This window comes from Acomys russatus, chromosome 16 (assembly GCF_903995435.1).
Source record: "Acomys russatus chromosome 16, mAcoRus1.1, whole genome shotgun sequence".
NCBI lineage: Eukaryota > Metazoa > Chordata > Mammalia > Rodentia > Muridae > Acomys > Acomys russatus.
The window spans coordinates 46,009,587-46,027,740 of NC_067152.1; positions in this window are offsets into that span (position 1 = coordinate 46,009,587).

Genomic DNA, 18,154 nt, shown 5'->3' on the forward strand with positions numbered 1-18,154 from the left:
AGTATTAAATTTTTTATTGATAACTTGCTTAAGAATAAATATATGAACTATTGTACAGGTGCTCGGTGGTCCAGATTGTGACTATACCTGCCTCCTGTATGTGTCACACGGCCATTCCTGTCCGGGCTGAGAGAAGGCAGAGCGACTAGAATGGGTTTGGGTGGCCTTAGGCTTAGACCCCCCACCCTGCCCCACCCCCAGTCACGGGCCCTTCTTGATCCTAGGGCTGGACTTGTTCCTCGGGTATGAATGGATGCTGCGTTGGTTGCCTGTCCAGCCTGAAGCAGTTCACACAGCCATGGTGGATCCCACAAAGCAGAGGCCAAGGGAGAGGGGTCTCCCCACACACTGCCCTCCCTGGAGAGGGTCTGGATGGATTGGTTCAACAGAAAGTTTTCTGCCAGGCAGCTATGCCACGCCATCATAAGTCACAGCCCTATGGGCGTGGTGGTGCACACCTTTAATCTCAGCCCTCGGGAGGCAGAGGAGCCTCTGTGAGTGTGAAGCCGGCCTGGTCCTCACAGCAAGTTCCAGGCACGCCAGGGTTATGTGGTGAAACACTGCCTCTCCGGGGGCAGGGGGGGTCTCATTGTTAATCAGCCTCCAAGACACCATGGCTCCAAGACCCCAGCCGGGCAGGAAGGAAGCAGAGGCTGGAAACAGCTGGCCAGCAACTGCGCGAGGGCCAGGTGGCCAAGATAACTCCCTCACAGCACTGCCTGGTGGCTTGTGCCGTTTCCAGCCCAGGACTGTGCTGTGACTTGCACGGGGCTCTCAATTAATGGGGATGATCATGCCGTGAAGCAAGCAGCTCTGATTGTGGCTGAGTGGGTCCTAGCCAACTTTCTGGAGAAGGGAACCCCAGGTGGGGCGGAGCAAGGAGAGGGAAGCTGGAGCTAGAGGGTGGCAGAGCCTAAAGGACAAGGCCCTTAGCATGATGGGCTGGCAGTGACCTGCTGGCAGGCATATCACCCAAGAGCACCGAGAGTCCACAGACAGAAGGCTCCCTGGATGGCCCTGGTTCAGAGTTAGAGGGGCCAGGCTGATCCAGACCCCAGAAGAGATTCCACACCAAGACAAAGGCCCTGGTATGGACAGCACACGGCAGGACTTGGGGTATTGCTCCACAGGCGTAGGCACCTGACAAGTGGGGCACGCCCCTGGCAGGCTGAACACAAAATACTGAATCAGCCCCCAATTTTAGAGCCTCCTGTAGGAGGAGCTCCAAGACACACAGGCAGGACACAGTCCAGCAGGACCACATTCCCAGCTGGCCCCACGTCCCCAGCATCCCTCTGCTCCTCCCTCCTTCAACCTTGCCTCGGACATTGTGGTCCTGGCCTTCTAGAACCCGCTGCCCTTCAGAACATGGCCTGGTCCAAGGGCAGGGCGGACACAGAAAGGACACAGGTGGTGGCGCCCCGAGGGTTAAACATGCGAGACCACGCTTTGATCAAGACAAACGAGCCATTACGTGAAATGACGCCTGAGTGCGATCAATGAAAGTGATGTTTTATCAGGTAGAAATGACAACCTGGCTGATCGCAATTCGTTTTTAATACTACAAACCAATTGGAGACAAGGGGGCTTTAATGGCTGGGCCCCAGCCCTGGCAAGGTTGCCAGGGGCTGGAGGGGGGCGGCATTGAAACTACTTAGGTCAGGCATAGGGGGGCCCTTACCAGCACTCGACTTCAAGAGGTGCTCAGAGACCCTGGGGTCACAACACTGCCTGAGCATCCTGTGTGACGCATCAAGGGGCCGGGACGGGTGAGGAGGAGCTGCCGTGGCTCGTGTGTGGGCTAAGGAAGCTCTGAAATAGGCAGGACACTGGCTGTGTGTGGTTCCCTGCCCTTACCACTGCCATCCTGCGGCCAAGCCCCTACCAGGATTTGAGAGGTGATCTCAATCCCCCCTCTTTGCTGTTCTCCCAGAAGCCCCCTGGAGCCACCACTTTCCTACAAGCAGAGACCCAGCCTTGAGTTTTCTGAGTCATCCCTGGGTGCCACATGCTCTTTGCATCTCCACAGGCCGCCTGCCCAAAACTGCACAGAGCAGTGGGGGGCCTCTCCCCAGGTGGACACATCTAGCCCTCACTCTGTCTCTGTAGCTGACAGGGGACCAAGGGGATCACGCGGCCATGGCCCAGCCCTCCCAACATACTATGGGGAAGACGTGGGCAGGGCAGAGGGCCAGCAAGTGAGATAGAGAACCCAGGACTACAGAGTCTGCTGTCTGATTTTATTCATGTGTCACCTAAGCGCCCTCACCTGTTTTCACAGCTTTGTCCCCAAGCCTGCTAGGCTGAAGGTGGTGGGCAGGGCTCGCACAGACCCTACAGGGTCTCCGTTGTAGGGACTTGGCTGTCCAGTAGGAAACCCGCGTTTATACTCCCAGGTCCAGTTTCAGTACCTTCAGGGGGACCAAACAAGACTTCAGCTGGACAGCTGCTGTCAGGAGAGGCGTCCCCAGCAGTGCCTGGGGGACCAAGTGACAGTGGGTTCCCTTGGGGGGTGGCCCTGCATTGGCTAGGCCCCTCCTGGACATCTGCTTCTGTGGGGCACACAGGGCCTGCAGAGAAATGCACGCATGTGAAGGCGCTGTCTACCTGCCATGCCTATCCGGATAGATCAGAGATGGGCCTCTCTCTCCACACTTGTGGGGGACCCCATAGAAAAACTTGGGGGAAGCATGGAGGGCAGGCTGAGGTAAAGAGATAACAGAGACCCGCAGTGCAGGAGAGCCGCTGAGGAACAGGGAGAGGCTCCCAGGGGTGAGGAAGGCCCCAACTGGGTCATTCAACCTGTCCATCTCCTTTGCCCCACAAGCCTAATCTGAGGAAGAGACTTAGCTGAGGACCACACCTCTGAAGGAATGGAGGGGTACTGTGACCCCATGGACACCTCTGAGGAACCCACACACACCCGCCCTAGGAGAGAAGTGAACAGCAGCCTCTGAGAACCATCCGGCTGCAGGCAGGGCTGTGGGGGAGGGGCGGGGCCCTGCCTTGGAGCGGCTCCAAACATGCTTTTGGCTGACCCCACTCAATCTGCAGAGCCTCTGGCACTCATCTCCACCCAAAGAAATCCTAAGAGCACTGGGTCCGGTCAGTGCAGACAGAGGTATTCCTACCCCCACCTCATCAGTTGTCTTTGGGGCAACAGTAAAGGGAGTTCTCTGGCGTTTGTGTACTTTCTGCAGTCTAGACACGTTTGACCTTCATACAACCCACGGGAGTCCTGAGGGCCTGGGGGAGGGCCCTCCTGAAGCGGGAGGGGCTGCAAACCCCAGCAGCGCAGACAGCAGCTGCCAAGCCCAGAGCAGGTTTGCAGGGTGCAGAACTGGAGAGCAGCTCTGTGGGGGTCCACGGACCTCCTCCGGGTCTCTGGCCTCCTCCGAGTGTCCATCCCAACTGTGGAGCGTGCATGCCCGGAGGGTAAAAGTGAGAGATGAAGAGGCAGGCCTGCCAGGCCAGCGCCTTCTGCTCAGTTCTGCCTCCGTCAGCAGCAGGCTCACAGCCCCTGTCAGCGGCCAGAAGTGGCTTGCACCTCCAGCCTGGTCCGGGGTTTCAGGAGTGTCCATACTGCCAGAAGAGTGCTGTGATGACGGCCTGCACTATCAGAGGGCCTCCGAGCACCGCTCCTCCACCTGTGGGCAACCTGTTTTCCTTCCGAGCCGTGTCTCTGTCCTCCCTAGGCTAGTCTGGAGACCCACCTGAGACTCACCTCGCCCACGTTTCCCAGCAGCGCTCCCCACAGCTATGGGAGGGTCTAGAGGCCTCCTCACAATTGGATTTGCTGAGGAGGGAAAGTTAAAACAGCCATTTTTATTTGGGAGCCTCCAAAGAAGTTTATGATCTTGCCCCTTGGCGGGAAATCTGTTTCCACTTAGGAGGAACAGGCTCAGGGCTGCGGTTAGCAGCTCGCTAGGGAGCCGCACACTACTGGGTAATGGCATCTCCCGCCCCCGCCCCCGCCCCCCCCCCAGGTCCTCGGCTGCCCTCTCTGACCCTCCGTGGAGCACTTAGGCCTAGGGCACCCCAAGGCCTCTGAAATGTCTCCCATTTGGAGGTGCCTGCGCGGCTAGAACTGGGCAACCAGGGCAACGAGGGGCAATGCAGAGCGTGAGTGCGGAAGAGACCCTGGCAGGAAGAGGGCCCCACAGGCACCAGGCAGCCTAAGGTTAGGGCTGTACACTCTTTGAGGCAGAACGGGCAATCTGAGGTGTCTGCAAGGCCACTTCAAACTTCGCGCACACTGGGATTCAAAGACGTAAGAACGTGGAAGCCAGCAAAGGGCCACACAACCTCGGGGCCCAGGCTGCTGCCATGAAGAGGCTACGGACTCCTGGGAAACGTCCGCTCCCGTTCGGTGCTGTAGACTGCCTCGTGCCTTTCCAGTCACATGACACATGGGCGGCCAATCATATCGCTAACACCTCCCCCAGCCATGGTGATTGGCTCTGGGGTGGACACCTGACCCAGGATTAGCCAACCAGGGCTTTCTCCTGGAGAGCAAGCGACGACAAAGAAGTGCTTCTCAGGGACTGTTCAGGAAGGGGTTACCTTAAACCCAGCCTTTGTGGTCGCCTCCAGCACGCCTGGTACTGAGACACTGGCAGAGGCCAGACTCTATTGCAAGTTTCTGGACTTGGATTTAATTCGAATTCAGAGAGGGAGGAAATATTTGTAACGCAAATGTTGCGTGAAATGTTTGGGATATGCTTATAGTAAAAATGACTATCTGAAGTTTGAATTTAATCTAACATTTTATATTTTATTGGCTAAGTCTAGCAAATGTGAAATCCAGATGCCAGACTCAAACTGGGTACCAACAGCCCCCTTGACCAGACACAGGTGCACCCAGCTCCAGACACAGGTGTACCGAGCTATACTGCGTGGCATCGAAGGACGTCCCCAAAAGAGGACACGCCGCCCCCCTCAAGTTCATGGCCCCTGAAAAGTGGCTTCCAGCCAAAAGTGTGGCAGCCCAGCTTTGCTACTTGTAGGGTGCCAGCCCAGCCTCTAGCAGACAACTAAGCTCTTAGGGCACGTCCTTGCAGAGAGAAAGAAAAAGAAAAAGAAAAACCTTCGAGGGTTGATAAAAAGCATGGAGCAAGCCAGGCGGTGATGGCGCACACCTTTAATCCCAGAGCTGGGGAAGAAGAGGCAGGCAGACCTCTGAGTTCAAGGCCATCCTGGTCTACATGGTGAGTTCCAGGACAGCCAGGGCACCACAGGGAAACCTTGTCCTGAAAAGCAAACAAACAGAGCCTGGAGAGATGGCCCAGAGGTTAAGAGCCTTGTCTGTTCTTCCAAAGGTCCTAGAGGTTAAGAGCCTTATCTGTTCTTCCAAAGGTCCTGAGCTCAATTTCCAGCAGCCACATGGTGGCTCACAACCATCTATACTGAGATCTGGTGCCCTCTTGTGGCATACAAGCTCACATGAAGGCAGAACACTGGGTACATAATAAATAAATAAATCTTCAAGCAAACAAACAAAAGCATGGAACAATTGTCTCAGTGTCTGAGGCTAAAGGTTTGTGACACAGAAGGCAGAAGACATATTGGCCTGGTCCTGGTTACGCACACCCACAGGCACATACATACCAGGAAGTGAAGAGGGCACGTGACCTCCCCAAAGTAGCCCAAGGCTTGCTTGATGGTCTTGTGGACAGAGAGGATGCCAGGGTGGGACTCTGTGATGTCCACAGCTGGCCCAGACTCCCACTGGCAAATGATGAGAACAGACCTTGGTGGTCCATGGCTGTAAGCCCAGAAGGGTCGTTCAAGACTCACTTTGCTACTCAGAGAGTTTGAGGCTACTTTGGCCTACAACAGACTCTTGTCTCAAAATAATTTTTAAAAAAATTAAAAATTAAGGCAAAAGCTGGCCACAGGGGCAGCTCAGGGAGGCAGAGGCAGGCAGATGGATCAGTGATTCTGAGGCCAGCCTGGTCTCCAGAGTAAGTTCCAGGATAGCCAGGGCTACACAGAGAAACTGTCTCAAAAAACAAAACAAAACAAACAAACACTCTGGGCGTGGTGGCGCACACCTTTAATCCTAGCACTTGGGAGGCAGAGTCAGGTGGATCTCTGGGAATCTGAGGCCAGCCTGGTCTACAGAGCGAGTTCTGGGACAGCCAGAGCTGTTACACCTGTCTCAACCCTTGTTTGAACATGTGATGAAGCTGGCATTGGCCAGACAGCCTCAGTGAAGGCCGAGCTGAGTCCTGTGTGTGGCTGTAGAGCGTCAGCAACCACTGGCCATCTCCTGTTTTGAGAATCAGCTTTTTCCCCCTTTAAGCAACGAGGAATAGCCCAACACCAACCCTCCCCTTTTCCTTCAGAGCAAAAGTTACACTGAAGGAGAGATAAGCCTGTTTCCCAAGTGTGGGATGGTGAACGGTTTTGTGAGAGAACAGGTGATGCTGATCCACTAGAAACAAACCACCTCGTGCGGGAGCTTGATTGTTGACAGCTGAAAAGATCCCGTAAGCAGGCTCTGGGAGGAGAGATATAAATGAGCCCAAAACTGGAGGAGAGGCTTTTTGGAGATTTGGCATAGTTTTGGCTGTTCATCGCTCCATTCGAGATGCTCCTAGAGAGAACCGCTTGAGGGAAGGCTTCGGGGCTCCGGCTCCTGCTGAGGTTCCGGGTTCTGGTTGCTCCAGGTTCCAGCAGAAGAAATCCTGCTGATTACACCAGGAGAGTTGCTCCTCGGGACTGATATCCTTACGGGTTTCATATTGTGTTCTTTAATCCTCCTTTCCTATTGTTTTGGTTAGTCGGGTTATAAGTGACGTACGCTCGGTTAATAAGTTTGTAATAAAATATATTGGTTAAGAAAATTGAGCCTACATTATACCCCGCAGCTTCCCTTGCAGCTATCTGCAGCTATGAGGCTGAATTCTGGCCAAGATGGCGAACAGGTAATGGGCAGCATCTTTAAACACGGGCTTGTGCCTTTTCTTGCTTCCTGCCGGCTGGACTGTAGATGAAGTAGTTGGCGCATTAGCTGTCCTCTTTACTATGGGACGGGAGACACATTTGGGGATGGTGCGATGACAAGACAGAAACCCGGTTTTCTGATGATGGACACCACACCGTGTCCTGACTTTCTAATTACTAGATTTGCCTCCCCCTTCCTCATCCATGACTTGGACTCCTCACTTCTCCGGAACAAGGCCCCCACCCCCATCCATCCCAGGGTACCCTTTAAGAGTCTCTGCATTGCACTCGCCCCTGAGGCCACAGTCTCCTACAGTTTGATGTCACTGCCAGGTCAGGCCTTCCAACAGCGTGGAACATGCATGGCAGTCTGCAATTATGTATTTATTGTGGGTTTATTTGACTGCTGCCTTCCCTGGGCTCTCATTAACGTGATGGCAGGGCTCCTGCCTGGGTGTTCACCACAGTGTCCTCAGTGTCCTCAGCACTCAGAGGTCTGGGCACAAGAAGGCACCTCCACTTTGTCCTCAGCTCCCTCCCAGCTCTGCACGCTTCTGTGTCTGTTCTGACCCAGAGCTCTGGGTGCCCTACCCCCACCCCTGCCATCTTCCTGCTGTTACAAAGCCTTTGGGCAGCAGGCGGGGGTGGGGGGGAGGGACACACCAGCCTGGTCTTCTGCACTCTGCCTTCAGATGTGAGGAAAGGGAGTCTCAGGGTTAAGAGCGTCCTTTGGCACTTTGGGAAGATTAGTCTATCCTCTTAGATTTCCCTCATAGCTGACAAGAAACACAAAAGGCTGGAAAGGATGGGGGTGGGGGGGCACTAGAGCTTCCTCCTGGAGAGGAACTGCCCTGCCCTGAATGACAGTGGATGTGCACAGAAGCTGACAAACACACGGTGGCCCCGCATGGAGGGTATTGCCCAGCGATGCAGAATAAGCCCCAGGAACTACTCCTGTAGCAGCCACCCCTGGGTGAGGCCAGGCAAAGCACACCTGCCTCAGTGTGGAAGTGGGGTGGGCATCAGGAGCACCTCATACATTTAGGAATAGTGTCCGCACCCCAAAATATTAAGATAAAAAGAAGAGGCAGAGCTGCGGGTGGCTCAGCAGTAGGATGATTTCCTAGAACACAGACGGTCCTGGGGTGAATTCCCAGCACTATAAAATACATGCATGCATGCATACATACATATGTGCATACATACATGCCATGGACCTGATGTCACATTGTCACAAGAGTGTCTGTGGGAATTGTCCTGTCACTATAACCATCAGACCAGCCTTTATGTTTTCTGTCTCTTTCCTTCTCTGGAGGGCGTCTGGCCTCTGCTGGAGACTCGCGGTTCTATGTCACCATGCCCAGGTTGAGCTGTTGTCTTTGCTATGGTCACATTAGGAGGTGACGTCTGCTCTTCCTGGCATGTTGAGGCTGCCCCACCTGCCCGGGGCACCTGTACGCCAGCACTGTGGCCAGGGCTGCTCCTGTCACCTCCAAAGTGCCTTCCTCTGGCTTCCGCAGGGCTCAGAGTAGCTGGACCTAGATCCGACACTACTGTTTCCAGGCCCGTATATGCCACTTTTTAACAGCAGAGTCGGGGTTGGCAAGCAAAGTGGTCCAGTGTCGTCTGCTGCCCCTGCTCTCAAGAAGGCTGCCTAGGGCGGGCAGCAAGCTGGGGACTCAGGGGGGCAGACCCGTGACCTCTAGGACAGCACCCTGCACACGACAGGAGGGCAAGAAAGCTATCCACAGTTCCCACACAGGCAACTCAGCTCACAAAACCTTCTCCTCGACTGTAGCCAGTGCCTGTGCTGACAGCTTATGTGTGTGCACTGAGCCTGTAATTGCCAATTGCAAGACACTGGCCTGTACACAGCACATCCTTACAGCTACCCAATAATCCTGTTGTCATCACCATCTGATGTAGGGGGAGGGCACTGCCAGTGTCCCTGACTCCCATGTGTCACACAACTACATCTGCCAGATGCCACATTCTTTGGACACCTGGTGTCATCCCTTGCTCCTTGCCTTTCTCCACGACTGTCCACCACCCGTCTCCTAACTTGCCTTTCGAAGCTGCCTGGCGCAGCACGTCTTCCCTTCATCCCTATCCTGTGAGAGGGCTGTCTAGACCTCTTGAGGCTCCAGCACCTCATCTGGATGCGAGCATGGCCACTTGTCCGAGCCTGGACTGTACCTTTTTTTTTTTCCCCCTCAGGCACCCCCAGGGCTGAGCCCTTCTGGTTCAGAACGACCTCTCCTAAAAGACTCGTGGAACGGATAGATGCTTCCTGTCTCAGTATCCAGCAAACTCCAGCCTGTGCTGAGGACACCAGCGAACAGAATACAAGGCCTGAGACAGGGCTTAGGTTTTCACGCCTGTGAGACTACTGCAGAGGTGGAAAAGCACCTGATGGAAAGGGCACATCTGGAAAGCAGCTGAGATACCTAAACAGCATCTTCCACCTCCTGCCTCGCTTTGTGACTTAGAGGATGTTCAGCCCAGGCCAGTCTCGCCCATCCATCCCAGGGCTGCACAGGTAGACCCCATGTCCCCCTAAGCTGCACCTGCCTACTGCTCACAAAACAAAACCAGTGTTTCATACGGACGACACTTTTATTCACACTTGAGAGAAGGTGCAGGACCCCAGCACCCCGACACACCACCACCACCCCAGCTTCCTGGCCACAGAAGAAACTGATTTGTAGGCACCGCCGTCAGCCTGGCTTCCTTTGCTCCAACTGGATTCAGCCGGTAGGTACCCCACTGCCAGGTCACAGCTCCAGAGCAGGGCCTCTTTCTCCACTGCAGCTGCCCGTCAAGCCTGGGCCGGTGGCAGCTCCCCTTTCGGTGCTGGCCAGGGTGCTACACATCTATACTCTAACTCATGTATTTTCCATTTATTCAGCTCTCTTCAAATGTCCCGTCTGAGGGTGCCATAAAAATGTAAGACCGTGTCAATTGCCCGTATCAAAAAACATTCTTGTATGTTCCACTTGGAGTAGTCTGGAGGGGAGACTAATGGAACCGGCCAGGAGGAGACTAGCCCCCAAGCCTACACAGAGGCCACCTCTCTCTGTGTCCCCAGGGCCATGAGAGGAGGTGTCAAAGCCGGACTCCATCCAAGAATGAATTGATGTCTCTGCCACTAAACAGCAGGACCGTGTCTTCCTTCCCTCCACCCCACCGGCTTCAGCCTCCCAGCCAAACCCAGGTGGCGCTCTTCTGCCTTCCCCTCCACCCCCCATCACCTCCCACGGGAACGAGGGACAGCCCCATGTTTGCCCTACTACCTCCCAGCCGGGAGGCTCTGCATTCCCAAGGCGCCCAAGGAGCCTGGCGACGCCCCCATGGGGATGGGAGGCTACAAGGTCCACTGGCGACCGCAGGGGATCCCCAGGGCGGCACGGGTCGCCGTCAGGTCCCCGAGGCGCGCACAGCGCGGCCCGGCTCCGCGCCCCGCCTTTCTAGCAAGAAGCACGCCCCACGTGGGGCCGCAGGGGCTCCCGGCCTTGGCGTGTGATTGGTCTCCGCGTGGCCAATCAGACGGCCTCTGTTGCTCGGGCCGCGCCGATTGGCCGAGAGAGGGCGGGCGGGGCGGGAGTGGGGCGCCCTTTTGTTCTCTGCGCCCGCGCCGCGCGCCCGCTCCGGCCCCGCCACCTGCGCGCCCACTCCGGCCCCGCGTGCCGCCCGGAGCCCCCTCCCCCCGCTCGTTCGCACGCGCGAGCTGGGAGCAACCGCCTGCCACGCAGCCCTCTCAGGGTCTGACCTTGGACGGGCCCTTTCATTTCTCCGCTCCCGGGTTTCTTACCCTCGTTTTCTCCTTCTCTCCTAGGAATTGTGGCGAAGAGCAGACAGAACCTGGCAGCAAGCTTGGGATGTTTCTTTAAAAACAAAAACAAAAACCTAAGTTTCGGTGATAGGAGGGGGCTCTGGATCTTTCTTGAGAGAGGCCACGTGGGAAAGTGCCTAGCGAGAACCTTTTACTAACCTGAGCCTGTTTCTCACATGGGCTCGCTGGGCATGGGGCAGAACTCCTGCCCTGATGCCCGCCCCCGTCTGTGCTAACCTTCCCTAAATTTAAAACAGTCAGTGGTAGTGCACTCCGCCTGGAGTGGAAAGTGATGGCCTCCAGGAGCCCAGGGCCAGCAAAAGGAGAAAGAGCTCTAGGCTGAACTGGGGGGTCAGGGGTCAGGTCTGGGTCTTCTGACCTCTGGTCCCAACACCACACAGACCATCTAGAAACTGCCTGAGCACATTCTCCCGTATAACCGAGTGGCCGCAGGCAGGCATCCGCTGCAGAGAGGCCGCAGTGCTGTAGGCTGTGCACATAGACACCCAGTCTCCACACAGCCTGCAGGGGAGGAGGGGTCGGACCTCGGGAAACCCTCAGTATCCCCACAACACTGGTGGACTGGGAAAAGCCCCTTCTACAAGCCCAGCTTGGTTCAGAGGAAAGAATGGTTGGTCAAAGTGGGGCATTTCCAAGGGCACACCTCCTAGAACCTACCACATTCAGAATGCAACCCTGCCAGGCAGCACAGGGACCGCCTGGCCCCTGGACGGTCTCAGCCCCGGGCCTCTGGCAGGTGTCTGTGTCCTAAGGACTGGGTGCTGGAGGTGCCAGGAGGAACGGCCTGCAGGGGTCGACCACCAGGAACAGAATCCTCTTCTTCAGGCAAGACAGACAAACCAGGGCTGGAGAGATGGCTCCGTGGTTAAGAGCACCACCTGCTCTTTCAGAGGTCCTGGGTTCAATTCCCAGCAACCGCATGGTGGCTCACAGCCATCTGTAATGTGATCTGATGCCCTCTTCTGCAGATAAAGCACCTCATATACAACAAATAAATTAAAAAATTAGAGTTAGGTGGTAGACACTCTGACCCAGCTGACCAGGACAGACCTCGCCTGGGAGCCTAAGTTGCCACCACGCTCTCTATGCCGAGGTAGCTCCGGGGCGGCCTCAAATGCCTTTTCCCAAAGATGGGACTAGTGTTCTCTGCTCTCTCATGGTGACCTGCAGTCACAGCTGGCCACCCAAAACTGCCTTCCCTCCGATGCGAGATTGGGTGTTTTCACTATTGGTCGGAGAGTCCGACAGTCCCTGCTCTCTGAAGTCAGGCACCGGCTACTGGGCCTCCCTGAGGCCCTCAGGGAGGGCAGAGTACTTAGCGGGGATCTGAAGTAATCAGGGGCCTGGGCCAGAAGGGAGCACTGGCCACCATGAGGCCAGGATGGGGCTGCCTGCCCTTGGGAGTAGGCCTCAGCAGGTGTCCAGCCCACAGTCACGAGCCCCACGTGTGGGCTGATCACGGCCAGCAGACCAAGCACGGGAGGCCATACCAAAATGAGGTAAATGCTTAGAGGCTGGAAAGGCAGAGGAGAAGGGGGCCCGAGGAAGTCACTATCACTAGGGACCTGCCCCGTCTCTGCCTTTGTGTCCAGTGTTGCAGGAAAGGGCCTTGGCTGCTCTGCACATATTCAACCTGTAAGCATCTGGCAGCATTATCTCATCTGTGTTGGACATGGTTCCGTGTGCACAAGGAGCTAGGCACCTAGGCAGCCCACAGTGCGGGCAGAGGACATGGGGGGCTGGGCGGGGAGGTGAGCTGCTTTCATCTGTCTGCCTCGCTGACCTAATGAATTGACCTACAGCCTGACACAGGAAGTTGCCACCACATGGGCTGAGGGAACTTTAGTCTAAACTCATTTCTGAAGCCTCCCGCTCCTGCTTTCACTTTACAATTCGAGTATGAATCTGGAAATCAATCTGGCACTCACACACAACAGGGGCCCTCCCACAGGAACCAGCCAGCCAGTAGGAGCGGTGCGCGAGCGCCCTCCAGCGGTGGTAGTCGGTATGGCGGCTGGCAGGAGCCGAGAAGGAAGCGAGGAGGGAGGGGGCCCTGGACTAGAAATGCTTCCAGGATGCAAATGTTCCTGACTTGGATCGTGGGCAACTTGGGAACTAGAAAATGAACAGTTTAGGAGCGAAGGAGCGGTAAGATGCCTCTTTTCTGGGTGTAATGGTGCACACTTGTGATCCTAACTCAGGCGGTTGAGGGAGGAGGATCTTGAGTTTGGGGACCTGCTTTCAAAACAACACAAAACCAACAAAAACCCAGAGGGGACCGAGAGATGGGTCAGCTTGCTGCTCTTCTAGAGGACCTGAGGTTGTTTCTGAGCACCCATGTCAGGCAGCACACGGCAATGCGTAACCAGATCCGAGGGATCCGATGCCCTCTTCTGGCTTCCCCCCAGGACACCCCCCCAACTCGTATGTGCAGCAACCAAAGGTCTGGGGAGACGGCTCGGGGGCTAAGTGCACAGGCAGGCCCGCATGCGCGCGCGCACACACACATTTCTTGGGTGACTCCATTAGGGTCCTGAAGGGGTGGAACCAGCCAGTCAGGAGCTAGAGCTGTCACTTTAGGAGGCGGCAGCAACACGCGGACAAGAACCGGAAACAGCCTGGGAGCACTCCTGAGGAGCACTCCTGGGGAGCATCATACCAGAAGCCCAGCCTGATTTATCATCATTGCCTGAGGCCAAGTCCCAAGGAAAGTAAAGCCTTCGTCAACTCTGACTTTCCCACAGCCTCCAGACAGGTCATTCCCAAGGGCGTGCTTCCTCTCCACCACTTGCCTGAGCTGTGGGCATTGGTGCTTTTCCCCTAGGAGGGAAGCACATGGTGGCTCATGCACGGGTAATCGCTGCTTCCTGGAATCGAATCCTGCCACGACTAAACGGAGAGCAGAGCTGGTACCTACAGGTTGCTGGCGCCAACATATATTACAGGATTAACTTTGTTTTGTTTTCTATCTTGACTGTCCTGGACTCACTTTGTAGACCAGGCTGGCCTCGAACTTACAGAGATCCACCTGCCTCTGTCTCCCGAGTGCTGGGATTAAAAGGCGTGTGCCGCCGCCGCCGCCACCACCCGGTTAGCCTTGAATTTCTAATCCTCCTGCCTCCACCTTTCATGGGCTGGGATTGCAGACGCGTGCCACATACATCCCGGCAAACTCTTGGCCTTCTTGCCTGAAGTGTAATCCAGAGTAGCCTCTGCCTCCCTAGTGCTGGGATTACAGGTGTGTGTCATCAAGCCCGGCCCGCGACAGTTTTGACAGGCATAGGCTGGCTCGCCTCTGGGTCTGGCGAGGCAGGTGTTGGCAACAGGGACACCCAGGGCCAAACAAGGCCAGGAGTCGCAGTCCTACCAAGGTCAGGGCGCCTCCGGACTGCGCTTCTGTATGCGGCTGCGTCCTGACAGTCTCAAGCACGTCCGCCTCGCACCCCAAAGGCCCCCTTCCCTGGTCCGCAGTCAAGGCGGAGGCCGCACCTGGCCTGGAGACGCAGGGAGGCGCGGACACCGCCAAACGTCGGCCCGCAGCCGCGCGCCTATAGGCGGAGAGGACGCAGCCCCAGCCAATGCACCCGCACTCGGGGTGCGGTGGGCGGGGAGTCGCGCGCGTGCGCACCGGGCTCCCCACGCCGGGAGGTCCGAGGCTCAGGCTGACCCTGCGGTTGGGTCCCGCGGCTACCACGTGACCCCGCGAGCGCCGGTGGCTCGCCCCACCGGGAAGCGGGCTTCACCTTAGAACAAAGCGCCGGGCCGCGCTCCTGGGTGCGGGGAAGCCTGGGCGAGCGCCCCCGCCCCCGGGAGTGCCTAGGGGACTGGGCTGGCCACCCGCGTCGCCCAGGACTCCTGCCGCCCAGATGGAGAAGATGGCCACAATGGCAGCAGCTTGCACTTGAGTTCACGGGACCAAAGGACAGCTGGAAGGCTGGACCCTCCCAGCGCCACGTAGGACCTCACCACCCGTTCCTGCCTTGTGTGGTGTGGCTCTTCAGGCGGCCACGTGACACCCGCCCTGACCTGGACCTTGCTACGCAAGGGTCGGCGTTATGGATCAGGAGCCCCAAACAGTGGAGGGAAGGAACAAAGGCTGCCCGACCTGGGAGTGGGTGGGGCCTGTGGATCCAAGCTTGCCTGTGCAGCAGATAAAGCTTTGTAGGCCCCTGAGCTTGGAATTCCTGCTCTCCGGCAAACCTGTGTGCCATGTCACCTGACCACATTGCGTTGCACAGGAACCCACCCTTCTCATTCAGAACCCTGCGGGGACACGTAGGAGATCTCCCTGTGCTGTGCACTTGCCGCTGGCCATGGGAGTGCCTCGGGGACTGGGCTGGCCACCCTTGTCGCCCAGGACTCCTGCTGCCCAGATGGAAGAGACGATGGCCAAGGGGGAAGTGTAGACCCGACCCATTTCTTCTTTTTCTTTTTTCTCTCTTTCTTATGTTTTTTATTTTTTATTTTATTTATTTATTTATTTGGTTTTTCAAGACAGGGTTTCTCTGTGTAACTTTGGCTGTCCTGGAATTGCTCTGTAGACCAGGCTGGCCTCGAACTCACAGCGATCCTCCTGCCTCTGCCTCATGAGTGCTGGGATTAAAGGCACATGCCACCACAGCCAGCGACAAGGCAAAGGTTTTATTTGCAGCCAGTATGGTTCTTTTCTTTTTCTTTCTTTCTTTTTTATTTGTTTGTTTTGTGCTTGGTTTGGTTTTTCGAGACGGGGTTTCTCTGTGTAGCCCTGGCTGTCCTGACTCAATTTGTAGACCAGGCTGGCCCCAAACTCAGAGATCCTCCTGCCTCTCCCTCCTAAGTGCTGGGATTACAGGCATGCGCCACTGCACCCGGCCAGAGTGGTTATTTTCAACAAAATAAAAATGTCCAAGTCTTAGTATACTCCGGGTGGGCCAGAGTGCACTGAGCTGCAAGGCCTCTCACAAAGCCTGGGAATGAGCCTGGGTCTGCTTCTGGGGTGCGATTCTCAAACTGCAGCGAAACCTGGCGCTTTCTTACAAAACTGGATGGCGGGAGATTAAAACCAATTTAAGTGGGCACACAGAAACGGATCAGCTGAGTACGGTGGCAGTGCACGCCTTTAATTCCCGCACTCTGGGAGTCAGAGGCAGGTAGATCTCTGTGAGTTCGAGGTCTACAAAGCGAGTCCACGACAGCCAGGGCTACACAGAGAAACCCTGTCTATAAAAACCAAACAACAAACAAACAAACAAAACCAACCAGAAACAGAACAGCAGCCTCTTGGTGCCCATGCTCTCCTGCACCTGCCCTCCCACCGTGTACGCGGCCATAGCGAACTGACGCTGCCTGTGGGATCAGGCTCTGAAGGCTGCCATGGTTTCTGCTGCCCCCTTTTCCATGTGGATTGTGCCTGGCAGTCGGCGCGCTACTGTAGCCCCAGCAGGGCCACAGCCACCCCAGTCCGCGGACTGCGCGCTCTGGAACGGGTGTGATGGAGCAGGTGTCTGTTTCAAGCTTCAGGATTCTAAGGTCAGTTGTTGCCTGGCGATTAAGTGCCGACACACTTCTGCATGGGGAGTATGTTTCTTTACTATAATGAAATACGGGAGACGGGCTCACTTTATAAAGGAAAAAATAAAAAAGCAAGAGTGCACAGTTTGGGATGCTAGAGGGCGTGACACTGGCTTCCCATCCACTCTGCAATGGTGACGGCTCAGTGGCTGTGCGTGAGTGTGTGCGCGTGCGCGCGCGTGTAAGCACCTCTCACTTACACAGTTAACACACAGCCCCCAGCACTGTGAACCCCACCACACGGGCGAGGCATGGAGGCTGCGGGACTTAATTGTGTAACTGGTGTGTGCGTGAACCGGCTCTGTGCCGCAAACCCACTTCAACCCCCGCAGTCTCCCATACAGTCCTGCGGACCAGGCATCAGCGGCCGGGCGTTGCCGGCGTCCATCCTGCCCAGCACCAGCACCGGCCAATCAGAGCCGACCTGCCTACCCTGCGCTGCGATTGGCTCAAGCCACTCAGGTCTCGCCCAATCACAATGCGGTTCGCCTCGCCCGCGGGGCTGCGGGGAACCCCGGGCTTTTGTTCCTGCGGAGCACCCCGGGGTGCGCGGCGGGCGGAACCGAGGAGACCCACGAGAAGCTACACCTGGAGGTGGAGGCCGCAGTCTAACACGTCAGGCTCCAGGCCCTGGGCTGACTGTCAGCCTCGCAGTGCCTTGCTTTGATTTTCTTTTGCTGGCCTAGAACTCGCTCTGCACCAGCATTTGCTGCGGTTCCAGCTCGAGGCTGCCGAGTGACGGCTGCCCGCGTGGCCCTCGCCCGGCGTCAGGCCTTGTGTGTAAACCACTGACAAGTGGTGGCGGCCTCCGTGGCTCGGGGTGAGCGGCAGTTGTCTGCGAGCCCGAGGCCCCCACAGAAGGGCAGGAAGTGCCAGGGTAACGCGGTGGTGGAGGCTGGGCCGCCAGCGATGCCCGCCTCCTGTCCAGGTGCACGCACTTTCAAGGTGGTTCCCAGGCTTTCTCTCCCGCCTCTCCCCCAAGGGTCTTCTGTAGCTCCTCAGAGCAGGGGCTCCTGCTAGCCCCCCGGCTCCCCCCGCTCCCAACAAGGGCATGCCCAGAAGCAGCTCGGCTAGCCATTTTGGTTAGAAAGAATAAAACGAACTAGCAGGGATTCCGTTTAACGATAATGATTTATTCTCAGGTAATTTGCAACGGGGTTCGGGGAGGTTGGGTCTTAGGGTAGTTAGAGGTGGGGCGTGGTTGTCCAATTAGGGCCCCGGGTTCTTATTCCTGAAACACCTGTGCTAACTGGGATTTCTTCCTTTCCTCGTTCCAAGGCGACTGCTGTGATCCCAGACACTACAGGCCTCTCCAGAGGCATGGAGGCACTTCCTGGCTCTCAGCACATCCTGCCCGGTGCTGCCTAGGGCTCAGCGGCACGCAGCTCCCAGCCTTGACCCAGAATCGTGGAACAAAATCAATCTTTCTTTCTTTATAACTTAAAAAGAGGAGGAAAGAAGAAGAGAAACATGGAAACCAAGTCTGTCCTTTAGGAGAGGCACGGAGAGGAGCGAAGGGGAGGTGAGTAAGTGTAACGGAAACACGGACAGAAACCCGTCCAGCTGCAGCATGCACGGGGTGGTCTCTCTGGCCCCCAAATGTTGAAAGCTTCCTTTTCCCTGTTGTACTTTCTTTCTTTCTTCTGTTTTTTTTTTTTTTTTTTTTTTTTTTTTTTTTCTTTGTTTGTTTGTTTTTTAGATAAGGCTTTGGCTGTCCTGGACTTGCTTTGTAGACCAGGCTGGCCTTGAACTCACATAGATTCGCCTGCCTCTGCCTCCTGAGTGAGTGCTGGGTTTACAGGC